Source organism: Eptatretus burgeri, chromosome 4 (assembly GCF_056783735.1).
Source record: "Eptatretus burgeri isolate ZD-2024b chromosome 4, Ebu_testis_v1, whole genome shotgun sequence".
Lineage (NCBI taxonomy): Eukaryota > Metazoa > Chordata > Myxini > Myxiniformes > Myxinidae > Eptatretus > Eptatretus burgeri.
In genome coordinates this window covers 63,534,232-63,554,231 of record NC_140964.1, presented here as the reverse complement: position 1 = coordinate 63,554,231, position 20,000 = coordinate 63,534,232, and the positions used below count along the sequence as shown (strand labels likewise).

The window sequence follows — 20,000 nt, the reverse complement described above, 5'->3', positions numbered from 1 at the left end:
CGGCGTTAGTCCGAGAGGGTCACGATTGGATTGTCCGTCCGGTGGGCGACGTGCCGCGATTCGAGTTACGTGGCCGTTCGCACGCCGGCGGGCGCGAATCCGCAACAATATATATATATATATATATATATATATATATATATATATATATATATATATATATATATATATATATATGTATATATTGTTCCGGATCTGGAAACCATTTGCATTCAACATACAGATGTCCCAAAAGTCAGTTATGTCATTAAGTATGTGTCGTCAGATCCCTTTCCTTTTGTCTAGTGGGAGAATCAAAGGTGTGCGTTGCGATTTCTTTTTAGTTAGGCTATTAAATCTTTACATCCAACGAACCCTCCAATGAACAACCAGCAACGATTCCATTCCCCATCACGATCCACCACCCACCCACTGTCTACAAGCACTCTGACTTGCTAAGGCAGGGTCTTGCAGCCATTCCTTGCTGCTTCCACCGATGTTCCTTCCACAAATGTTGTAGCTCTTGCACGACGGCCTGTGCAACATTGATACTGTTACTCATCAAGTATGAACCCGCGTGGAAGACTGGCTGGGGTTTCCCAGCAGGGGTCATTGTAGCGTTGATACTGTTACTCGTTGAGTGTGGGCCCGCGTGGAGGAGTGGCTGGGGATTCCCGGCAGGGGCCAAGGCTCCGCCCCAGAAAGGTGGGCCGTAGGACCTGTCCAATGAGAGGCGGACAGCGAGGGGTGTTCACCTAGGCCCCTCCCTGCTGAGGGAGTTCCATAAATTCCCGAGCATTCTCTGAGGCAGGTGGTCTTTTTGAGGTTTTGTGTGGTCTTTTTGAGGTCTTGGAGGGTCTTTTTCGGGTCGTGGAGAGTCTTTTGTAAGTTCTTTTGAAGAGTTGTTGGTGGGCATCGAGGCGGCGAACGTGCCTCTGCTGGCCCTCTACAAGGAAGGGAAGAGCCACCCCGACCCCCCTCCATGGACCCCGGCCATTCACCACCTGAGCTCCACCATGAACCTTGAGTCCCACACGTGCAACTTGGGACCAAACCAGCGGCCATTGTCAGGTGCCGCATCGCGGAGCACACCCTTCCTCCGACGGTCAGGTACACCACCGAACTCTGCCCCCCAGCTTGTCTCTCTCCTCGGCTGCGAGGTTCCAATATAGAACTCTGGGGTTTTTTTCATTTTGTGTGTGTGTCTGTGTGTGGGCCCGTCTTTAAGTAGAACTGGATAAGTGTTTTTGGATCATTGTAAATACTTCTCGCATATTCGTGTTAAGTCTTGCTTTGTGTCTTCATTTACTGCAAATAAAACTTGTTGGAAATGTCCCCAGTTCGTTTCTGTCCCTTCTTGAATTGGTTCAGCATGGTTCGGATCTGAGTTTAGGCAGGGTTTTATCCCCGATAATCTGTTAATTCCAGCCGGCACGGCTTTGGCAGTTTCCACTCGGCTGCACCCGAACTGGAGTTGGTAGTCGGTAGTTGGAAATCTACCACGGTCGGTACAGTGACCCGGTTCGAGCAAGACGTGCTGAGGGCGTGGTTTCCCCGGTAGTCGAAATCGCGTAGTTAATTAGGTAAATTGGTTACAGACAAATAGACCCTATGCTACGCGTTTGTAATATTGGCGACCACGGTCGGTTAAATGACCCACCGGCTTGCAGAGTTATCCGAGCGACGGCCTACAATTCCGGCGAGTTTGGTAGGAGACGACGCAAGCTTTCCCCACCTCGTGGTCGTTCTTGCCACCAACCCCCAGTCCACAAAAAAAAAAAAAAAAAAATATATATATATATATATATATATATATATAATATATACAGGTAGTTGTCGACTTACGACCTTGATCAGTTCCAACCGATCGGTCGTAAGTCGATTTGGTCGTAAGTCAGCCAACCTTTATTTTTAGCTTTATTGATAGTGTACAGGCCTATGTACTGTATAGGCCTACGCAAAAATTACCATATGTATATTGTACTGTATGATGATATAATAGTAATCTGTAAGTCATATTTTATTAACATTTTCTTTGTTCGGCAAACACTGCACCACTACAGTACAATTGGTTTAATACTGTATTTGCAAAAACATACAAAAAATACAAAACATCGGACTCTCTGGACTCTCTGGAAAATCTCTGGAAAATCCTCTATTTCTCTTTGCCGATGACTCCACCCTCTGCCGTACCATCTGTCATCCCTCAGACCGGCAAGCAGCAGCTTCTTCGCTCACTGCAGATCTGGATAAAATCACAAACTGGTCCAACACGTGGAACATGTCTTTCAATCCAGACAAATCTCACACTCTCACTATGTCTCTTCGAAAGGACCGTTTACAAAACCCCCCCATCCACTTTCTCAACAATCCTCTGGAAGAAGTCTTTTCTTTCAAGCTTCTGGGTCTCACTATCTGCCATGACCTTTCCTGGGAAAGTCACATTTCCAACCTTGCCTCAAAAGCCAGTCGCCGACTGGGAATCCTCCGTCGTGCAAAGTCCTTCCTCGGCCCTCTTGAGCTCCTGACCACTTACAAAGCTTTTGTCCGTAGCCTGATGGAGTACTGCTCTCCCCTCTGGGCTGGTGCTCCTGCCTCCCACCTTTCTCGACTTCACGCTGTCGAAACCAGGGCTTTTAAGATCATTGGCATCTCCCGCAATGAAGCTGAGTCTTTGGGCCTCTCACTCAATCACCGCAGGTTGGTCGGTGGTCTTTCTGTCTTCTACCGACTCCTCTCCAGCCTTGCCCCCCTGCTCTCTCTGCGATTTGTCCCAACCACATTTCCACAGGGCGCTCAAGGTCCGCCAACAACCCCCTTCTGGTAAAACTACCAAAATCACGAATCACTGCTCATCTTCACTCTTTCATTCCTCTTTTTTCCCGCCTTTGGAATAAACTTCCTCACTCTATTCTTTCCCATTCTTCCCTTCAGGCTTTCAAAACAGCTGTTCACCACCACCTCTTATCTTCCCCCATCCAAATCCTCGATCTTTTCTACCCCCGATAATCCACCCAAGCCCACTTCCTTCAATTCTCCTGCTTTCCTTCCTGAAAGTCCCTTTAATGTCCATCTTCCCCTCGCCATGTTCCCCGTCCCATCCCCATCCCTCTCCCTTCCACAGTTCACCTGTGTCTGTTCCCCAATGTTTTGTCCCTTCCACTCCCGCCCCTCTTGTCTCATGCCTCCTTGCTGTGAGTTGTGTGTTAGCTCTCATACGAGCCTCGACCAAGGTATACAAAAAAAAAAAAAACATGTTATTGGTCACTCTTGCTTGGCTGTGGATCGTCGATGTTATCAGCTCGGGCAGTGCTCGGGGTAGCCGGAGTTGTTTTTTTCGTCAACATGGTGAGCTTTGTCTGAATGGTTTGTTTCTTTTTCTCCTCGTAAATTTCACGATACGGACGAAAAACATCGTGTGCCATCCGTTCTGAGTGGGGGGAGAAACTGAGCAGTCTGAGTGGGCGGAGATGAGGAGCATTCTGTTCGTAAAGTCGTATCGGTCGTAAGTCGACGACTACCTGTATATACTGTGTGTATATATATATATATATATATATATATATATATATATATATATATATATATATATATATATATATATATATATATTTATTTATATAAGTCTACATATAAAAATATTTATATTTTATGACAACATATATTTATATTTTCAATAAATAACAACATATATTTGATGTTCATATATAACAACATATATTTCAATAAATGTATATAGATATATAAATGTGTGTATATGTATATGTGTGTATATATATATGTATATATATATATATATATATATATATATATATATATATATATATATATATATATATATATATATATATATATATATATATATATATATATATATATATATATATATATGCGCATACATATCGATCTTTTCGGGTCATATACTTACTTTGTGTTCAGTGGATGAAATAATGTGAAGGTAAGGCTTTTTGTGAGAAAGTGGAGAAAAAGGAGAAAGGGGCTCAGAAGAGGATCATAAGCCAAGGAGAGGGATGTGTGTGCAACATATGGAGGAATAAATATAGAAGGGGAGGAACATCATACTTGTACATAATATGTAAACATGTTTATATATATATATATATACATATATATATATATATATATATATATATATATATATATATATATATATATATATATATATATATATATACACATCTTCTTCTTTTGGCTGCTCCTGTTAGGGGTCGCCACAGCGGATCATCCGTATGATCCGCATAGTGATTTGGCACATGTTTTACGCCGGATGCCCTACCTGACGCAACCCTGGTCGCCTCTTACGACACTGATATGGTACACCTATTTTAACCGGGGTATACACCGGCCCAGTACACTGGTACTCATTTCGCCGACCTCGGAAGGATGACAGGCTGAGTCAACCCCCTGGTGTATTAACTCAATGGCCCAACGGGGCTTGAACTCAGGACCTTTTGGATCCCAAGCCGCTGCCCTAACCACTGCGCCAACACCAGGCTCATATATATATATATATATATATATATATATATATATATATATATATATATATTATATTATATTATATTATATTATATTATATTATATTATATTATATTATATTATATTATATTATATTATATTATATTATATTATATTTTATTTATATATATATATATATTTTATTTATATATATATATATATTTTATTTATATATATATATATATTTTATTTATATATATATATATATTTTATTTATATTTATATATATATATATATATATATATATATATATATATATATATATATATATATATATATATATATATATATATATATATAGTGAACTCTCAGAGAGCCATTTTTGTGTGTGTAATTTTTCTTGGAGATGGCTGAACAGATCTTTGTCAAAGTTTCAGAATTTTATCAGTGAGTGCCGGGGAGTGTTTTAGGCACAGGCCTTGTCGACTGTGAATAGCTCTGATTTTCCAAGGAAAGACTTGGATCAATTGAGGATGCCCAATATAAGGCTGACCTGAGATGCCAGCTTTGCTATGTGGTTGTCCCATGACAGAAGCAAATCTTTATTTTGAGAGACATTTGTCCATGTCATTTTTCTCAGAGGTGGCCAAACAGATCTTCATCAAACTTTCAGAGGTTCATCAGTGAGTGCCAGGGAGTGCTTTTGGCAAAAAACCACATTTTTTGGAATTTTTTTTTTATCAAAAAAAGTTGAATTTTTCTTCTCTCGTGCCTAATCCTTTGTATAAATGTGAAATGTGATAATAAATGATCCCCAATCCCATTCCTTAGTGGGTGTCGGGAAGTGTTTAGGCCCCCACCTAAAAAATGGATAGAAAAAAAACAATTTGATTTGAAATGCCAACAGGATTAGAACAAAACCGGGCAATGCTGTGGGTACCCCTGTTAGTGTATCATAAACAATACTTCCACTTTCCTCTCCTCTTTTTCCTTTGTAAATAATATAATTTGAAATATTTAAAAATTGTACAATATTTAATGCCAACATTTAGTGTTTAGACTTTTTTCAAGCCAGTAAAGTGTGGAATAGCTTTTGTGAGTGCAAATAATTAAGGGGAATCAACTTCTCATCACTTTTCAACTCTCAATAGCACTTATTTCCCACAAGTACTCAACCAACGACCATGGAAAAATATGAACGTCATGATTAGTCAACCATATTGACCTTTGATTTGTGGAGAGTGCAATGAACATCAACATATTTACATGCTCAACTAGTCTGCTCAGTCAACCTAGTCAGCACATGTAATGGAAAGGGAGTACAAAATAGGATGATATGCAACCTTCCATCCAAGAAAGAACTAAAAGGGAACTCTGTGGAGCACATACCTCCACCACGCAATGACTGATCCACAGGAACATATTGGGCCCAATACACTTTTGAAATATCATGCAATACAGCACTGTATCATTTTTGGCCTGATCTCTCAATGGTGAACAATCACTTTAAAAATTAAATAATTCTCCTATCCATTCCCGAATTTGGATCTCCAACAAGATCGAACCAATTCGTCCTTGCGACACACCCAACCTATCCACCAAGTTTCGTCCGAATCTGTCCAAAACTTTTTGAGATATCCTGCACACAAACAGACAAACAAATACAGACAGAAAGGGGTGAAAACATAACCTCCTTCACCTTTGGTGGCAGAGGTAATAAAGAGAGTGAAAGCAATCAGAATAATATATTTATATTTATATATATATATATATATATATATATATATATATATATATATATGAACTACGAGAGCAATCCAACTACCCAAGATAATATTAAATCTTGAGATATATTATACATGGATTTCCATTGCATTTGAAGATATGGTATTTACTTGTTACACATCCTGCAAAGAAAAAAAAAAAAATGAGCATTGCTCCTGCAAAGAATTTTTTTTGTAATTTTGAGGCCCTTCCTCCCTGCATGTGATACTAATACCCACATTCCTTCCTTCCCTTTACTCATAATTTCCTCTCAATCTCCATTCCGTTTCATCACCTTTCTCCATACCATCCTTCTATTTACTACCCTCTTATTTTCTTTTTGTCAAACTTTTTTTCTTCGGTTTACTATCCCCATCAACCAACGACCCCACTTTTTCTCCATGTTTACATTCACATATGTGACCTCTTGGCTAATTTTCCACCAAATACAAACTTCTGCATTTTAATTTTTTTGATTAATGTAACATCAAAATCACCCTCATTCTACTATAAAGGGAAATGCTGTTTCCTTACAGTATTTGCCATAACTCCTCTGGTCAGTGGCTGATGTCTTAACTTGGCAAGTGTGCTCACATTCTCCCAGTTGGTGTCCAAACAAAGTTGATGTGGGGATCGCCCTTGGAGCCGGAGGAGAGAGTTAACATCGAGTTTCAATCTGTCAATGAAAGTCATGATGGTACAATGCACAGTTTTATTATTATTATGATTATTGTTCTTATTATCCCCATGCTTCTTGAAAACAAATGGGGGGTATATTGTAATCAGCTCTGTTTGCCTGTCTGTCCGTCACGCTATCTCATCCTAAATGATTGTGTAGAAATCACCAAACTTGGTAGTTATGATCACCACATTTGTCCAAACAATATGCGTTTCAAGATGGAACTAATTGCAAAAGAAATAATTTGTGTTGTAACTAATTCTATAATCCATACTGAACAACAGATCAAAAACGTTGATGAATCTAGTGGGTGGAATATTTTCATTTTTGATTTTTAAAATGTCTATCAGCCTAAATTCACCGCGTCATTGTACATTCGAAGACTGAATACTGTACATGGTTTGCATTTATGCATGTTACCTCCATTTTCACTGGGATGCTTTTGATATTGTAACTTATTCTTTTTGCTTTGGCCCAGCTGAAAAGCAGCATCATACTTAGGAATTGGTACCGTACATACGTCCGACCATCTGACTGGCCCCTGTTTCTTTGAAGGTGAATTTTGTGAAGGCCCCCAATACAGTATCCAGTATGAAGACATTTTCTTGTCAACGCAGGTCTGAATGCGATGATGGCGACAAAAGCATTCAATACCCCCCTTTTGGACCCAAACATGACTGAAAATACTGAAGGCAGAAATATGCCGGTAACAACAAATCCAGCTGAGGATCGATTGGAAGCTCAGGATAATCCTGAAGAAAGACAGAATACACTCCGACAGACCTCTCATTCTCAGAGGTGAGTCCAGAATATGTTCCAGTTACAGCAGAAGACATCGACGAAGACCTGACCATAGCAGTCCAGCTATATGACAAACTTATGACTGATGAACTATGAGCAGATGCGGTCCGTTCATAGAGTCAGAAAGGATGGGGAATTGGGAACTTCATCTCCAGTCGCTTCAAGAAATGCTGCAGTATTTCACAACTGCTGGGCACAATTTGTATGCAAAATATATGCACATTTACCTGCTGCAGGTGATCCAACTAGAGCCAGCTTCCAATGTGCTTGCTTTCTCCCAAACTGGGCACCATGTTATTCCGAGTTATTTGACGGAGTGACTGATATAAGGCCAGGTTATCATCAGATTTGATTGTCGAACAAGTATTAATGAGAACCATGAAAACGACAGGACAACTGACACATGGTTGGGGAATGGTGGAATCTCAACGCACACAATGGCTCCTGTCTGTGCCAGCATGTGCTGATTTGAATGGTGCCAAGCAGCAGGCAACGGATACAGAATATCTGACAAGTGAGCAACACAAAGCAAGGCAGGCAAAAGACAACAATGATACAAATTGTCTCCTCGAGTTTCTTCTGGATAGGAATCCTTTCTGTGCAGATGCAAATCTGCATAACATTGCCACTTGTTCCCAACATGTACAGCCTTTTTGGCTGCTGGTTGCATCATTGGTTAGGGGTGTGGCGATGGCACTGATGCAGTGCCCCTATTGCCAGTACACTGGTGCTCATTTCACCGATCTCAGAAGGATGACAGGCTAAGTCAACTCCCTGGTGTTAATTCAGCGGCCAATGGGGCTCAAACTCAGGACCCTAGGATTCCAAGCCACAACCCTAACCGTAAAGCCAATGCCAGGCTTATCTACTCATGTTACAGCTGACAAAACTGTGGGTTGTAAGTTGTAAAATTTTTTTTTAAAAACCCAGCAAAATAAGTGGGTTGTGAAATCCTCGAATCAATGGTGGACTATACATTCAAGAAAAGGAACATATTTTCACTATGGCCAATAAGGTTTCTGCTGAAATCAATGGTGAAGCAATCGTCATGGATCCACAGTTACTCTTTCAGCATTTGGTAACAGCTGCTACCAAGGTCACCGACAATAAGGCAGATATATTCAAATATGAGCTGTTCAGACAACCATCGTCTTTATTTGAGTCATTGGGACTTCTTCATGAGGCAAAGAAGCCAGCACTTGCTGACACAATTTGGACTGCAGGGAGAGGACATGCCTCCACCATCGGAAGGAGAAAAATGAAGTACGTCCTTGATGGTGGTTCACTACTCAAATGACTGCCATGGCCATGTGATGCTAAATTTGACTATGTTGCAAGAAAGTACAAACATCTCATCATTGTTTTTGATGGATTTGGAGCAGGTCCATCTACGAAGGATATAACACATCTTTGTTGATCAGGAGGTACTACTGGTCTCCAAGTCAACTTTTTGGGGGTTGCCCATCAAAATGAATAAGGAACACTTCTCGGTCAACAGTACAAACATACAGAGGTTCATTATCAGACATTATCAAAGACAAACGGAGGTGAGAATCTGCAAGGAAGTGGGTGCAAGACTGTTCATGTAGAAAGTGATGCAGATTTGTTAATTGTCTAGACAGCGGTAGAATCTGCTTTCACCTGTGCAACAACCATCATCGGAGAGGACACAGACCTCTTGATATTGCTTTGCTTTCATGCTGACTCCACTTCCTTAGATCTGTTCCTTATGTCAGAGAAAAGCAATCCAACAAGACTCAGAAGAATCTGGAGCATTCATTGGCTGAGGAGTGATTTGGGTCCAGAGACGTGCAACCTGCTTCGATTTGTGTATGCACTCTGTGACTGTGACACAATGTCACGCCTGTTTGGCATTGGGAAAGGGGTTGCTTTGAAGAAGGTGAAGAGCAATACTCATTTCAAGAAGCAGGCAGAAGTATTCTGCTAACTAGTATCCATCCACAGATGAGGTCACCACAGCTGGAGAAGAGGTGCCCGTCCACCTATGCAATGGTACCCCAGGTGATGGACTGGATGCACTGCATTACTGGTGATTTTGTGAGAGAGTTTCTGCAGGTACTGTACCTCTTCTGTGTAGGTTCACACTCTGCCACCAACAGCAGCAACACGATATCACTGCACCCATGTGTATTTCCAAGTTCAGCAGTGGATGGGCATGCTCTTGGATCCAGAATAGTGGGGATGGGTTTTGGTCCATGGGTGACTTGAGCCATGAACAACAGATTTTCCACCAACTATAGAAGCTCCACTGAAGGTGATCAGATGCAAATGCAATACGGACTGTAATACGAAACGGTGTACCTGCAAAAAACATGGTCTGGAATGCTCAATAGCATGTTGTGAGTGCAAGGGAAGTAGTGCAAACTCACCCTTACCTGGATGGATGAAAACCAACATGGATGAAAAACTGTGAAATGTTATATATGGAGTGAAAATAACTGTTTAGTTTTGGATATCTGTTTTTTATAACAAACAAAGTTGTCTGTTGTTCGCTTTTAATATTCACCTATGTTCCAAATATATGACACCATGCACGCTATGCAAATAATTAATTAACGCTATCTTGTGTACACCACATGCATTGTTTGTTGCATGAATATATTCTTTCACATACCCAGTATGTTGATCGATTACACTCAAGAACGTATCGCATATCGGAGATATACCGTCATGTAGTGTCAACATAACTGGTTAAAGTGCTCCCACTTTCACCCTCATTGGATAGGTCTCGTTGAAATGAATTGAGCAATGTATATTTAATGTGGTCATTCTTAACTACAGTATTACAATAAAAGGAGTTTGTGAGACAGAATTGTACGCCGATACTTTCCCAAAAGTGGTGCTTAGCATGCACACAGTCCACCTGCAGTGAAAGTTCATTTTACTAATGTTGCACCAATTCCTTTTGTCTACATTTTGGATATAATGTTCATTAAGTATTCATCAATGTAACAGTAAAAATATATTATTTTGCAATTAGTTCTCGGTTGACCCTTTTTTCCTGCTAGATTGGTACTGGACTGCATGGCAACAGTATCATTTTTGGCCCTGCCCCCTGGGGCAGTGTCAAAAATGTCAAATGCTGTACCAAAAATGTAATTATAGGCACATTTTAAAATGAAATCAACATTTGAAGTCACATGAAATATGAAACGATTTTGTAGATTTGACCATGGGTTCAGGGTTGAAAGTTCGGGTCACAGAGGTCAAAACGGAAAAACATTTTTTAACTCAATTTTATATTGGCTCAACCCTGGTGGAACATTTTGCCATCTATCAACTTTGCTTTCGGTGGGAATCGTGGGTATTTGCGATGACAAGCCATCGACTTCACTCTAGTTACCTCCGCCAACGAAAGTGGACAGAGGTTATTGTTGTCACCCCTGTCTGTCTGTCTGTCTGACTGTCTGGGAACAGGATATTTCAAAAAGTTGTTGACGGATTCAGAATGAATTTTGTGGAGAAGTTGGGTGTATAACAAGGACGAAATGATTTGATTTTGGTGGAGATCCAGATCCAGATCAGGATACAAGAATTTTAAAAGTGATTCTTCACAATTGAGAGATGTCGGGCTAAAAACGACATACAACACAATATCTCAAAAAGTTATGGACCGATTCGGACGAAACTTGGTCGACAGGTTGAGTGTGTGATAGGGAAGAACTGATTAGATTTTGGTGTAGATTCGAATCTGATTCCGGATCCGAGAATTTTTTTTGAACCGATTCATCACCATTGAGTGATGAGGCTAAAAACGATATATAACATAATATCTCAAAACGTGATTGACGGATGCGGATGAAACTTGGTGGACAGGTCGGGTGTGTGACAGACGTAATGATTAAATTTTGGTGAAGATCTGGATCTGGATATGAGAACTTTGAATTTTTTTTTAAAGTGATTCTTCAACATTGAGAGATGGAGACAAAAACGATGTATATTATGATATGTCATGAAGTTGTGTACGAGTTTTGACAAAACTAGGTGGATGAGTTGGGTAGGTGTCAAGAACAGCCGATTAAATTTTGGTTCAGGTCTGGATCCAGATCCGGCCTATTACTGGAATATAAAACCAAAACTGTTCAGCTTGTCGGTGGTATGTGCTCTACCGAGTGCCGTTCTTGTTACTTCCGCGCACCAAAGGTGGACGGAGGCTATGTTTTCACTCCTGTCTGTCTGTCTGTCTGTCTGTTTGTTTGTTTGTGAACAAAATATCTTAAAATGTTTTGGCTGGATTCTGACGAAATTTGGTGAAGAGCTTTGGGTATGTGACAAGGACGAAATTATTTGATTTTGGTGAAGATCCGGATCCGGATCTGGATCCGAGAATTTTTCAAGTGATTTTTCATCATTGAGAGATAGGGCTAAAATCGACATATAGCAGGACATCTCAAAAATTATGGCCAGATTCAGACAAAACTTGGTGGACGAATTGGTTTGGTGACGAGAACAAGCTGATTAAATTTTAGTTCAGGTCCAAATCCAGATCTGGCCTATGAGTGGGATACAAACTCTAAACTAATCAGCTTGGCAGAGGTATGCGCTCTACCGAGTGCCTTTCTCGTTACTTTTGTTATTGGAAGCCACCTTAGAAAAACACAATGATAATGTGGAACGACATTCATACATACATGTATGTATACACCTTAATATGGTGTTTTTTTTCACGGCGGAAACAGGCAAAAGAAAACAGAAATTTCCCTGGATTTTTTTGCAGTCGAGTCTAAAGCAACATACGCTGAGTGTGTAAATAAGGTGAAGGCCTCTTACTCATGATACAATCAAGGATTCTGAAGCGTCACTCGTAACACCCTCTTCCACCACCATGGGAGCGGTGTGACACTGTACATATTTACGAAGAGGATTTGTGTTTGCCCCAGCTTCGGAACCTTTGGGGAAGTGGGGGTGAGAACCAAGAAGCTATAACCTTTGCCCTATAACCCTTAGTTCCCCCTGGCTAGTTTGCTTGATATTGGATAAGTAAGGACCGAATGCATCAGCCACAGACATGCAGACAGACAGACACCAAATTACTTATTTTAGCATGACAACGTTTTTTTCCTCCTCTCAGAACCTTTTCTTCCTTTTAATGGCATGCAATTTTCCTCCACTGTTGGCTTAAAGCTGAAGATGTGCAATCCTTCGCAATCTCATAGAAAGGGCTTTGGCTCGAGTCATACTTCGCTGATCATTCAAGACGTCTATAGAACAGTGAGCTGTTTGTGAAGAATGTTAGATCGTCGAGCTTAAATTTGGCTCGATGGATAATCTGAAAATTTGTTATTGTGCCCAATACTGAACCATCTTGATTGGAAAAAGTGATTTATTTTTTTCTTTACAAGAGCAAGGCTCATGGAAGAACAAGGTAGAACTGACAGTGGGACAAACATCAAGGGAATGAATGGACAGGAAAGGAGGAGGGGAGGAAACACTGAAACTAACGAGTAAGATTGTTGGGTTTGGAAAGGTTAATCATGGGTCAGAATTGGGGATGATAAGAGAAGACGATGCACTGCTTGCTTGAAGTCCTGGAGGGAAGAGTGAAACATAACATAAGGTGGTTCCATAGACAGGAGAAGTGAGGAATGAAGGAGTTGAGGTATGCAGTCAGCCTAGATTTTGGAAGCCTAACGAGAAGGGAGTTATTATTGGAAGAATGTGTCCACCCTGGAGTAGATCACGGGAGATTACAATAATTTTCAGAGTTTTATAGATTCCACAGAATCTAGAAGAGACGGATGTGATGCTGGGATGCCAGCTCTTAGTGAAGAGCAGTATTCCATTGAGCTATGGATATATAAAGGCCTTGTAGACTGTGAATAGCTCTGATATTCCAAGGAAAGACTTGGATCGATGGAGGATGACCAGTATGCGTCTGACCTTAGATGCCAGCTTTGTTATGTGGTCAGCCCAGGACATAAGCGAATTTATACTCTCAGAGAGCCGTGTGTGTGTGTGTGTCACCATTTTTATTTATTTATCAGAGATGGCTGAACAGATTTTCGTCAAACTTTCAGAGGTTCATCAGTTAATGCCGGGAAGTGTTTTTGGGAAACAAAAAACGTTTTTGAAAATTTCGAAAAAACAAAAGTTGCATTTTTTTTCTTATAATTGTTTTGTGTCGTGCCTAAACCTTTGTGTTTATGTGAAAGGTAATATTAAATGATCCCCGACTCTATTCCTTAGTGGGTGTAGGGAAGTATTTTAGGCCCTCACAAAAAATAGACAAGGCAACACCGGGTTCCCCTGCTAGTGCTTATAATAATGCACACAATTTAGAGGTTCGACACATTTACATGGGCCATTGAAAAAGTTATATCAGATAATCACAATTGTCCAAGATTGTCAAAAATAGTATAATGAGGTGTGTGTATGTAAATATTTTTTTTTCAAAAAATGTAATGTTTCCTTGTTGACTACATCTACACTCGTATGTTGAAAAATAAAAAAAAACTAGTTCATAGAACACCTTGTCCCATGCAGTCTTAGGAAAAAAGGACATGGCCGGGGTCTACGAACGACAAATTTGATTGGTCGAGATTGAGAGTACCTCCCGATCGACAAGTACGACAAACGAAAGGAATTTGAAAGTGACAACAAGGCGATTTGTGTTCTACAGCATACAAGTATATAATTAAGTGGAAACAATATAAAGATTTTAAAGGTTGTATAAAAAAATTCCCCAAAAATTTACTGCCATTGCTGCAGCGCCTTTCACACCACCATATTCATCACATCACATTAGTTATTCGTGCCTGTTGTATGTGTCCTTTATGTAAGTAAAAAAACCTCAAAAACAGTACGTTTCCTGTTTGGAATGATTTTCAATATTGTTTGTCTGCCAGACAGGCAGACAGATAAAACTATTACCTTACTCCTCTCTGCACATACACAATCGGGACGGATTCAGAGCTAAAGTAGTGCTAAACTACAAGTTTGTGTTCCGATTCATGTTGAAAAGATAACGTTCAATTGAAATAAGTTGTTCTTCAATCATACAAAATGTACTGACAGAACAGACGTTTGTGGACAGACAGACAAAGTGAAGCAATTTGATTAAGCCTGCTTTTGCGCTTCATGAGTGTGGGATAAATACGATGCATTTGGGTGTCCTGGATTATTGTGAATGTCTTGTTTGTAGAAACTTTTGAATGCCCATCATATGTGCTATATCATGGAGCTGAGTGTTTTAAATCGGTGTACCTTCCTTGCTTCCTAAAGTGTCAAGGTTTGGCCAATGACAGATACCGACGTGAGGTACTGAAGGTGCAATCGATTGATGCAATCTTCCTGTAGTGTTTGGGGTGTCTGACTTTGAGACTGTTATGAACATCAATCTGAGGGTTAGTCAATAATGACATGGACTTCTTCTTCTTTCACATGCAGTGCAAGGCTCAAAGATAGCATTATTGGCTGAAGGTGTGGCTATGCTGCTGATGCAATGCCCTCAGTAGGTTATGGGAGGAATTTGTAACTTGTTCAAGGTGCTGGCGATAGCTCACCTACTCTTTGCAAACGAAGGACACAGTGGGATGTTTATAACATCCACCAACTTATGCCGGCAGACGGGACGCAAGTTTAACTAACGTCCATCCGAGTCCCCACCTTTTCCCCATGTTTACATAACCCATGTGACCTTGGCTACTTTTCCACTCGATACAAGCTGGAAAACTTCTGCATTTTAAAAGTTTTTGATTCATGTAAACCCAAATCTCACTCATCTCTAATATAAGTGTAAATGCTCTCTGTTTCTTTGTTTGCTATCACTTCTTTGGTCAGTGACTGATGACCTAACTTGACATGTTTACTCAGGTTCTCCTAGTTGATCTCCTAACAGAGTCCATGTCGCGTTCAGCCTGGGAGCCAGAGGGGAGGGGTTAATATTGAGTTTCAATCTGTCAATGAAAGTTATGATGCTACAATGCGCAGCTGCAAAAAAAAAAAACTATCTTTGAGCATCAAGGAGATGAAGCAACAACGTTGAAAGGACAAAAGGTGTCAATGGAGTGTCCCTCATCCCTACCTCCTTCTGTCTATCCCTATCTACTGCAAGGCGGGTGTACAAATGCATTTGTTGATGTTGTCTTGCAATCTTCGTGCTCCGTCACCCTGACGTCGTGCTCACACTTTCTCGTACAAAGCAGTAGGCCTTCAAAACATCAACAGTCAACACACTGTGGTGGTGTCCATTGAAATCAAGCACATCAGTGCAATTGAAGGAGTGGTCAGATGAGTGTAACATGCATGTCTGTCATGCACAGACCTTTGTTGGTTGAGATCTTCGACAATCATCTATTTCCTTCTAATACAAACACATTGATGAATCATCCTGCCCTGTGAAACACCCGGATGACAGTTTATAGCTGGGTCGGGATTCAAACCCACGCGAGACAGCCACGTGGGAGTGGAAGGGGTATGCAGTCCAACTTATCCGAGGATCGATTTGCTTGGAGGCATGAGACTGCATCGTCGATCGCTCCATGATGACCTCAGATAGATTTTTAACAGGAAAATGAATGAGTCAAGGATATAACTGAACGAACGAACGAATGACATGATATGGTACATTAACTCGCTTGTAATTATGTTTTGGAATGGAAACCGAAAATAAAACAAACAACACTCGGTGTTTAGCACATTCAATATAATGTTTGTACGATGCTCTCAATTCGATATGAGCGTGTGCTTTGGGTTTTTTTGTATACAAAGTCGAGGCTCATGAAGTCGCCAGAACATATAGAAACGATTATAGAACATAACAGAACAAAAGGAACAGTAGAGTGAGAGAGAGGTGGGGGTAATGATACCATTGAAGGGCCTCATGATGGAAGCTGTTGTGAAATGTCTTGTTTATATGCTGCTGCTGCTACTACTACTACTACTACTACTACTACTACTACAACAACTACTGGATTATAAATGGATTAACTCCTCCCATGCTCTTTTTTTCTAGCCGAAGAAAGCATCAACATCAACAGTTCCATAATTCATGCTTCATGGCTGCACAGAGAGATGGATCACAGCAAAACATCACGAATGGGAAATAGTCTGCCATTTAACCCAAGTATCCAAAGCACGCCATTCCATGAGAGTGTAGCAGCTGCTTCTGCAATCTTTAGCAGCAAAGGAGCAAATCGTCGATTGTGAAGTCCGGCTCTCGCTGAAGCCTGACAGATATTGCCTTTGGTGTTAACTTCTGTTAAAAGGCCTGGGAGGTAGCATAAGCCTGATTGTCAAACACCTCCATATAGTCCCGAATGCCCTCCTTGCTTGAGCTGCAGCAGGTCCTGACAAGCTATGTGCTTGAATGAAGCAGGTAGCCCTCAGGAGGGATGCGTCCAACCTTGCAGGCCACCTTCCCACCATCTGTCTTGGCACAAATGCTTGAGACGTGGAATCGAGGCCATTGAGTTAAAGGTTAAAATTCGACCCTCGACATTCTGCAAGATCGATTCTCGTCATCTATTTATTACGTACTCATGGAGGGTGGGGGAAGCAGGTGCGTCGAAGGTGCTGTCTGTGTTTGTGTTGCTCACAAATTTGAAAGGGGAAAGAATCTAAATTTACAGCATATTTGCATATGTACTAAATAGATTGGCTCATATAATCAAAATTAAATTGAGAGGATAGGTCAATCTATCACTCCCTGGTGTCAGATGGCCAATCATATCGCACTGTTTCTCCTTTTTTGAGTGCCATGTCAATCCCAGGCATGAGGGCTAGGGAGGGGAAGGGGAGGTGTAGGAGTGGGGGGGGGAGGGGGAATGTTGTTAACTGAGAGTGGATGGTGCAAGCCAGGACACGTGGCTCCTTTCTTTCAGAGTACTGAACCTTTCACTTTGCACAATGGATCTGTGGCATATCAGAACGTACCATCCACATTGCGGGTGTGTTGCTCTGGCAAGAGCATTGTCACTCCCCTTGCTCCAATTATATCTCCCTACTTTGAAGATTTTTTTTTTTTTCCTGAAAGGGCCTCTGCATGAAAATTCAAAGAATGAAAACTCTTTTACTGATAATCGATCAAATGTACCAGTCTGTTGACAAGTTTAACAAGCACTTCCTGGGTAAACAGTCCGTCGAGGTAGGAATTTGAAACTTGGCCAACATGCCGGTGACAACTCACCGAGTCTTCGCAAAAGACACAGGGATTTTTAACGTCCACCGACAAACATTGCAGGTGGATGGGTCCTCTGGTTTAATGCCCCTTCCGAGGGACGGCACACACACACACACCACACACACACACACACACACACACACACACACACACACACACACACACACACACACACACACACACACACACACACACACACACACACACACACACACACACACACACACACACACACACACCGAGATGTTTGTAGTTATAGGTAGTCGAGATTCTAAGGAACGTTAGACAGCTCAGAGTTGAGTGCGCATACCTCGAGGCCATCCTGCCAGGCCCTTTTACTGATGCCACATTTTTTCTTTCTCGGTACAAGTATTTCACGATCTGGCTGCCCAGACCTGACGTTCGACTAAGTACTGTAGTTGAAGCAGCAATTTAGAATTTGTTCATAGCGCGGTAGATAGCTTGCCTACTCTTCACTAAGTACACTGTATAATCTTTAACATCCACCGACTAATACCGGTTGATGAGACGCCAGTTTACCATCCACCCGACGGACGGCGCACACATTGATAAATAACCCTGCCTGTTAAACACCGAGATGACGGTTGGTAACTGGGTCGGGATTCAAATCCAGGCTGGACAGCTTAGAGGAGAGTGTGTGTACCTCAACTCTCGAGTCTAAGCCATCCTTCCAGCTCTCCTTTTACCGATACCGCAAAGCTGCAGAATTTTTTTACGAAAATCGACTGTTATCACTTCCTCCCGTCAGGGAAGATACCACGGAGTTGAGACATTTAATGATTCCAAAGTTGTGCCATTATTTAAACCGCAGGATTTCCGGGAAACATTTGAGTTAAGCGTTATGCGCTGTGGATAGTAAACATTTCACGTTGTTCAAATGAGGAGGAAATTAGGAGAATAAAAAGGTTCGATGCTATCTTTAGGAAACGTGTAATTAAAGGTAAAAAACAAATTTAAAAAGTTACTTTACAAGGGAATCATTTTTACTCTCCAATTCCTTTTTGGCAAGGATGTAGGAAAAGTATAACAAGTGCTCCCAAACTGCGTGACTAAACGATTGGAACCTCTTCGAGAAGTTTGCCGAAAACATTTGTAAATGTGAATAGAAACTTTGTCAGGTTCTCCTTCCTCCTCCCCCCCACCCCGTAACCTCCTGGTTATCCGTATTCTTTGCATTGCACAGTGGCTAATCCTCAGTTGGGGGCTTGGGAAGTTTTTGACCCAATTATCAGATTTGGGGGATTCGGTTATTGACCAGGGACTCTGGAGACTGACACTTCCTCACCACTTTATGTCCTCAGGGCTTCAATGCAACCGAAACCCTAACCCTTTCTCCATCCCGAACAATCTTTCAACTTTTTCTTTCCTTCTCTTACCATTCCACACTCCTTTAATCTGCACTGAACTATTTTCCTTCGGTGTGGAGCCCAGTTGTGACACCAAAATGCGCCGATGTCAAATACCCGAAGAATGTCGCAGGTATTGTTTGGTCGATGTTAATTTGGTCAAACTTTTTGATTCTTTATTTTCAAACCGGAGGGGTATCGCTGCTGCCTTAAGCGCCGTCCTTCTTGCAAACTATTTGTGTAAAACCTACCCTGCTATCCATGGCCGCCCTTCTGGCCTGCTGACCCCTGGCCCACCCATGTACTCTACTCTGGATTTTACCTAATCCCATTAAGCATTCAGTGGCTGTTCTTGAGCTGAGTTAACTTGACTTTACCGTCAGTTACTCCCATAGTTTGATAACGTGCTCAGCAAATTTGTCTCCATTTTTCATTCCTGATCCTGGCCTTCTACACTTCACCTTAACAGAGCGTCCTCCCTCGCATTCCATCATATTCTCAGAGCCATCGAAGCTTCACGAGGTGATACGTCAAGTCCTAAACTCACAGGCTAGCCTTGTCCATCAAAACAAGCCTTTAAAGGAAAGGTGCATGTCCGTCATGATAAATATTTAATTGCTAATGTAATCCATCTGAGCTGTCTAGTCCTGAGTTGGAATCCTGACAAACTAAAATTGAACTAAAACTCCTTTGATTTAGATTTTAGATCAACAAGAATTTGCTGTACTGATACCATCGGAAAGCCTTCATAATGGAACCTGTTCTAAAATGTCTTGTTGATATCATATAC

At 41.2% G+C, this 20,000-nt stretch overlaps 1 protein-coding gene and 1 long non-coding RNA gene across 2 annotated transcripts in view; one reads left to right on the top strand and one right to left on the bottom strand.

The window, feature by feature from the left end:
* The window catches only part of LOC147028208 (uncharacterized), a 35,056-nt gene extending 26,924 nt beyond the window's left edge, over positions 1 to 8,132 (bottom strand). Inside the window, exons 1-2 of the long non-coding RNA XR_015057464.1 lie at positions 7,930 to 8,132; positions 6,757 to 6,860 (exon numbers count right to left, since the gene is read on the bottom strand). This is a non-coding gene — a long non-coding RNA (uncharacterized LOC147028208). The remainder of the gene's footprint in view (positions 1 to 6,756; positions 6,861 to 7,929) is intronic.
* WNT1 (Wnt family member 1) overlaps positions 1 to 20,000 on the top strand; it is a 194,749-nt gene that overhangs the window by 43,849 nt on the left and 130,900 nt on the right. The gene's annotated exons all lie outside the window — the stretch shown is intronic.